Raw genomic sequence first — 6,837 nt, forward strand, 5'->3', positions numbered from 1 at the left:
AATCTAAATAAACAAGACAGGCCAGAGGTGGTAGAAAGAAAGTATGAATATCCATATTATTTGACTAAAGAAATGAAACACACAGAGAGAATTGATTTACTTACAGGCTAACTTTATTTAAAAAAAAAAAAAAAAGACTGGGACTTACCTGTATTTTTCTGTTAAAGCATCTTATAACTTGGTTGTGCAAAAGCTCTTGCCAAGTGGTTACTGCAATACTGTGCTTCTACAGAAAGTTTTCTTTAATTCATCACAGCATTTAGGACAACTGCACCCCATCTCTCTGCCCTTCCCAGCAATATCACCATGAGGTATGCCCCAACCTACTTGATCTTGCCCTGTAAACAACAACTCGTGAAGACAAGGCAAAGTAGCTGCCCTATAGTAGCCTTAGAATAACCATGTGCCCTGAGGAAGGGTACTGCGATACCTGAAAGCTTGTCTAAATCCTAGACTATGCAGTTGGTCCAATAAAAGATATCACCCACAAGAATTCTTGCCATGTTCCCAGTGCCATTCTCTGGCTTTCTGTCTCAAGCATGCGACTGGCATGCACCCAGAGAGGCTCAAGGAGATATACTGCATTACTGGGCTTTGGCCCCCACAGACCAGGACTGACAAAAACTTTGTTAATGCAGGATAAAGGTCTCCTAGTGGTGTCTTATGTCCTTTCAGAACATTAAGTTCATCTAAACTCTAACCTCTAAAAAACAAGGACATTCTGAGTTAATGTACATGTCAACATCTTTTTAAGTCTGCCCTCCTTGATGGAGACCCCCAAAAGGACCCTTAAACACATGCCCATGCTCCATGCCTGTGCACAATATTCACAGAATAGGGCCTATGCTCACGGTGGCACAGCTTGATGCCTTTGTTTTTCGAGGGCAAACTTGTGCCAGGTGAGTTGCACTGAACAGGATCTATCTACACCAAAACATTTAAGCCTAAACTACAGAAACAACTCCTGCCTTTTGCTTAAGTATTCAACCTCTTTATGCTTGCACACTGAATGTCATGTAATACAGTACTTTTACTTGTCATTAAGCCCACAGACCAATCTCTCCGCACACTTCACTGCTGACAGTCTCTGTAGCACAGGGGTGGGCAATTATTTTGGGTGAAGGGCCGCTTACTGAGTTTTGGCAAGCCATCAAGGGCTGCGTGACAGGCAGCCCAGGGCAGATTAATATTAATTTTCTAAATTTTTTAGGGGCCCCATGGGCCGGAAAGAATGGCCTGGTGGGCTGCATCCGGCCCCCAGGTCGCATTTTGCCCATCCCTGCTGTAGCAGAAGATACTCACTACTGACACAACCTACAGAACAGTGACAAAATGAGAAATTCTGGATCCCTTAAGATACTAGAGCTCCTCTTCCCTTTGTTCATAGAGGCCAATGGAAAAAGGGGCTCAGATTTGCCCAAAAGAAGCAAGGTCCTCAAGTCTCCTCATATTGCAATTGCAGCTATGCGGAACTGTTCCAATTAATTTCTTCACTATTCAGTACAACTATACTTGACATGGTAGACACAGCTGCTTGCACTACTGTGTACTTTAACTGTTCAATAGCAGTTTTTCACAGCTTTGACTTTTAACTGAATCTCTCCATTCATGAGTGAGTAACCCTCCAGACAACCTTAACACAGGCTTAAAGGTTTTGACAGGAATTATCATACCAATCACTATTGCAGGGGAGGAGGGTAGAAACCTGATGACATAGCGTGGTACTAGTATGAAGTCCAACCATCTCAGCTGGTGTGACATTGATGCCTCTTGCCATTATCCATTCACTGGCAACTAATCCTGAGGTGATCTAATTGGAAGGTCATCTTAAATTCACTCCCCCCCCCCCCCCCCCCTTGCTGTGGCAGGGAAAGCAGCAGGAGGGGATGAAGATCAAGACCTCTGCCTTTTGTTCCCCATGCAGCCCCTGCCATGTGCTCCCCATGCCTGTGCCTGATCCCACCCCTACCTGTTCCTACCTGCACACTACCCCCCTGTTTCCCTTCTGCTGCAGCTCTGCTCCTCTGGGGCAGTCAGCAGCTGTAGTGGCCCTGCCAGGCCCTAGCTAGGGAACAACTCCCAGCTGAGCCAAGTCAGGACTGGAAGGACCTGAGCCAAGCAGAGGGCAAGAAGAAGGGGTAGCTTAGGGAAGGGAAGTGGGGGGTGGAGGCAGCACAGGCACAGGGGGTAAGGAGTGGGAAGGAAGGCAGCAGGTTTCCCCCTCCCCTTGTGGTCTCCCCTACAATCCCCTAGGCTGTGTACCCCTCTCCCCTGCCTAATAAGCCATTCTGGCCCAGGGCAGGCAGCATCTCATCTCTGGCTTCAGCCACAAGCCCAAAGCCAACTCCAGCGCTGAGCTGCTACCTGCCCCAAGCAGGTACTCAAATTCAAAATGAGCCTCCCACTACCATGTTGACTGGAGAAAGAAGTCTTATCTTGGGTTTGAGTAAATATGGTAGTTTCATGAAATCCTTGGAGCACTTTGAAATGTTCTTACGCTTGGGTGAAACCCCAAACTTCTTAAGGTCCCCATGGGTTTAGGACAGCTACTAGCATTAGTCTTCATAACTTTTTCTAACTCTCAACATTATCCCATTCATGTTACCATATTTTCTCACATACCACATGCCCCAGCTAAGACAGGTACCTTGTTTTAGAAAGGCAGAAAGAAGAAAAAAAAGATTTTCCCAGCGTTTTTCTAAATGCTGACTGCATAGAACAGGGACAGTCTCATTCATACTCTCCTTGCTGCTGGGTTCATCAGCACCTCACAGGAATGAAATGCATTATGCAGCCTGGAATTGCCAGCTGTTCTACATTACATGATGAAGTACAACATGTCTTTTCATGTCGTCCTGCTATTGCACCCCAGAAGGAAAGTGGAGCTTAATTGTGCATTGGTTCAGTCCATTGTTAACAGTGCATTTGTCCCTTTTTTTCTTCAGGGACTTCACTTTAGCCTGGATCCTAAACTGCAACTTCCATTCCCAGCAAATCACAAACAGACAGGTAACTGTTTAGGGATGGATTCATACAGTAAGAGAACAAAGGCCATCTTGTTCTTTTTAAAGCCACAAAGCTTGCCAAATTTCTTCCCTATGTGATGTACCCACCCCTGTTTGCCTTCTGCAGCCTACTTTGTCTCATCTCTGAAGCAAAATGAAAACTATAGGTACACACACAAGTGTACCTCCCCACTATAACTTACGGTGCTTTGCAAGAAGCATCATGAATTACAGCAATCCCCTGGACCCATCAGACACTCGGAGCAGCTCTGAGTCTGCAGCCGCACTCCCGTAGCACCGTCCCTCCCCCTTCCCATCTCTGTCTTCACAATGGGCAGGGAGAAAGGGAGCGGAGTGGGTTTGATCTGAGGATTGCTCAGCTGGTGTTGGAGGGTGGGGTGGGTGGATTGGAGTCCCCCCACTGCCCCCCAAGGTGGCCTTCTTGTTCTTTTTAAAGCCAAAACTTGCAAATTTATTTCCTGTGTAACATATCCACCCCTATTTCCCTTCTGCAGCCTAGTTTGTGTCAGCCCTCGAGAAAAATGAAAACTATAATATCATCGGAAGCCTGGAAGGGACTTCAAGGGTAATTTCGAGCCTGTCCCCTGCACTGATGCAAGGCTTCCTATCCCTCAACCATTCCAGGCAGGTGTCTATCACTGTAGGTTGTACATCAATTTGATGGGATTGACTTTACATGGATTCATTTCCTTTACTCCTCCCTTGATGCTGTCCTACTGATTACAAGACTTATCTGTACATATCCATTATTTTCACCTTCTTGGCACAAGCAAGCTTCAGTGGTATAAGTAACTAACACAAATAATAAGCAAAAGATCTTTATTAAGGAACATATATGATACTCATGACAGTAGCCAGCTGTGATCTTCAGGTACAAGCATTGTCTATATAAAGATTATTTATTACATATTTTATTCAATGTATATACTGTCATTCCTAACAAAGGCTCAGGTGGCTTACAATAAGGATAGAATAATTTGTAAAACAGGAGAATGTACAAGAGAACATTTAAAATGGAATTGATAGCATCAATATAAAACAGAAACACCCTAATCAATATCCCAGTCTAGCTTTGCTAAACACTTGCCTAAATAGGAAGATCGTACAACACTTTTGAAAGGTGTCCAGGCTTGGGCTCTGCCAGGCCTCAAGGAGGGAATTCCAGAGCTGAGGAGCAACTGCTAAGAATGACTTTCCACATATATTTGCCAAGAGGATACATGTAAATAAATCTTGTCAAAAGCTCTTCTGAGTTCATATATAATTAGAATGGGGCCTGGGCTTTCACTGTTCTGTAGATATGTCTCTCTTCACTAGAGGTAAATCAGAACTGAAATATGTTGGTGAGGCCTTGCTGAAAAGTTTAGATTGCTGCCACCTGCACTGTTCCCATTCCTTAGAAGAATGAAAGATCTCAGTCACTTGGGCTAGCAATCCAGAGCTTTACACGAACACTAAATTCACAAGGTTGATCTTTTCTTCTTTTTTAGTTTTTGGGGGGAGAGGTGGTTTAATAATAAAAGTTTCAAAGGGAATCAAGAATTCAGGTTTGATTAAACATAGTAATCTCTCAGAAATGATGGATGGGTTTTGAAATATCACACAGTCTTATATGTTCTCCACACATCCTAGAATATTTTAAGAAACAGTAGATGGCAGGGGCTTGCCATCCCTTTGAGCTACATCACTGCTATGTAACAAGCCTCCCAAGCTTTCAGCCAGAACCCAGGCAATCCTGTTTGGTGTAGCATTAGACAATCTGACAGGAGGGACTGCAGCTCTTAGTAATTAAAACATTCGGCACTGGCCCCATGCACTAACAGGATGCCAGAATCCGTATTTGTTCCTTTATGGCAATTCTTGTTCTTAGGATTCCTTTGTAGAGCCAGCAACTGTCCTTAATGTTCCCCCATATTTCAGAAATCTTGGCCTAAGTTTTCAAAGGGTTTTTTGTACTTCAACTTTTGAGTGTCCCACATGGGACACCTTAGATGGGCTTAATTCTCAGAAAGTAATTTTCTGAAAATCAAGCCCTTTTAATGTACCTCAGATTTGGCACCCAAAATCACTAGTCACTGCTGAAAATATAAACCCTCATCTCTAAGATGGAGGTTTTAGAAAGTGATCAGTGCAATGCAAAATGTTTACATGCAGGTTTTATTTCAATAGACTTTTCCCCTGGTAGTATTCTGCTACTGAGTTACATATGTATCATATAAGATCTACTATCGCTCTTGTTTGTCAACCAGAATCCCTAACACATTACATATTCTTCCCATGCCCCTACAGTGCAGTAAGATATAAATAAACATAGAAACTGCAAAGATAAACTAAGGAAAAAAGTTTGAGGTGTCTAAAACATCCTCCCAGGTACTTTAGGTTATGAAGTATGAAAATAACAATCAGGTGGTTCTTCTAATTGATATATGCTAGTTCTTTAACATGACAGGAAAGTATGGTTCTGCTATGCTGAAACCTCTCATTAAGGAATGAGAAATGCTTCATTCTCTAAATGTGAATGCTGTCACAAGTGAAACAGAGGAATAGATTTAAGAGGACGCTACGAGTTTGTAGGTAATACACAAAGTGAAATAGTTAAATAAAAAAAGATTCTGTGATTGTAAAAATATGTTTATTTCTAAGGTGTCAGGAATTTACTTTCAGAAGTTCCCATTCTAGCTATAATGTCCCTCCTCATATTATCTATTATGCTTCTCCTTAATCACAGAGACAAATCACTTTCACAGAAACTAATCACAGGATGCATCATCACAGTGCAACCTTTGGGACACCAGAACAAAAGGAAAAATATTACCCTAAAACCTCATAGCTTATTTCCATCAATAGCATTCACTGTAGACTGCCAGACAAACCACAAGGTGGAGCTTTTCCACTACTGGTGGTTGAGAAATCCAACATTTACATCATTAGTAGGCTAGAGAAAAGTGTTGAACTGAGCTAATGGAGTACAGACCTACTAGTATCTGTTGCCTCAAAACGGTTAAGTACAAATGGTTGCAATGGCAAACAGTTACTCTCTTTATTGCTGTCTTCTATTGCCTATTCATGACATACAAAAATATTAAGTGAGGAAAACTGAGGAGATCTTATCAACGTATAGTCTCAGGCTCTCATCCCCATACCATTTACAGGTGGTCTGAAAGACAGTCTGAAGCAATTTCAGAATTCAAGCACAGAAGTGCCTCTCAATTCATTATACTGAAACAGGCTTTATAACAACTTTTTACATTAACTCCCTTTTTTCCCCTTTCTGTTCTTTGAGGACTAAAGAAAATGACTGAAGATTCTTATGATGTTTTTCAGTAGAGTTGGTGTGATATTTTAGCCATGATGGCCTAGAAATTATGTAAGAGACAAGGATTTTTTGGGAGTGATGATATATTTTTCTGAACCAACTGCATAAGGTTAGACAAGTTCTCAAATGCTAGGCATTCTTCATCAGTTCTTGTATTCAAAAACTTATTCCAGCCATGTAGTTGGTCCAATAAAAGATATCACTCCCCAGAAAATCCTTGAGTGGCACTGACTGTACCTGGAAGAACTGGATGCCTTTAAGTCGGCAGGCCCGGATGAGCTCTATCCAAGGGTGCTGAAGGCACTGGCTGACATCACTGCAGAGCCACTGGCGGGAATATTCAAATGCTCGTGGCGCACAGGCCAAGTCCCGGAGGACTGGAAAAGGGCCAATGTGGTCCCCATTTTCAAGAAGGGGAGGAAGGAGGACCCAGGCAACTATAGGCCAGTCAGTCTCACCTCCATCCTTGGCAAAGTCTTCGAAAAAATTATCAAG

The 6,837-nt window shown here is 42.8% G+C and overlaps 1 protein-coding gene and 1 long non-coding RNA gene across 4 annotated transcripts in view; one reads left to right on the forward strand and one right to left on the reverse strand.

Moving 5' to 3' along the window:
* Positions 1-6,703, forward strand: part of LOC112549167 — an 11,170-nt gene extending 4,467 nt beyond the window's left edge. The window contains exons 2-3 of the long non-coding RNA XR_003092504.1: positions 2,946-3,009; positions 3,521-6,703. This is a non-coding gene — a long non-coding RNA (uncharacterized LOC112549167). The remainder of the gene's footprint in view (positions 1-2,945; positions 3,010-3,520) is intronic.
* LOC102376260 (protein ADP-ribosylarginine hydrolase-like protein 1) overlaps positions 1-6,837 on the reverse strand; it is a 134,534-nt gene that overhangs the window by 80,559 nt on the left and 47,138 nt on the right. The window lies entirely within an intron of this gene.

Source organism: Alligator sinensis, unplaced genomic scaffold (assembly GCF_000455745.1).
Source record: "Alligator sinensis unplaced genomic scaffold, ASM45574v1 scaffold288_1, whole genome shotgun sequence".
Lineage (NCBI taxonomy): Eukaryota > Metazoa > Chordata > Crocodylia > Alligatoridae > Alligator > Alligator sinensis.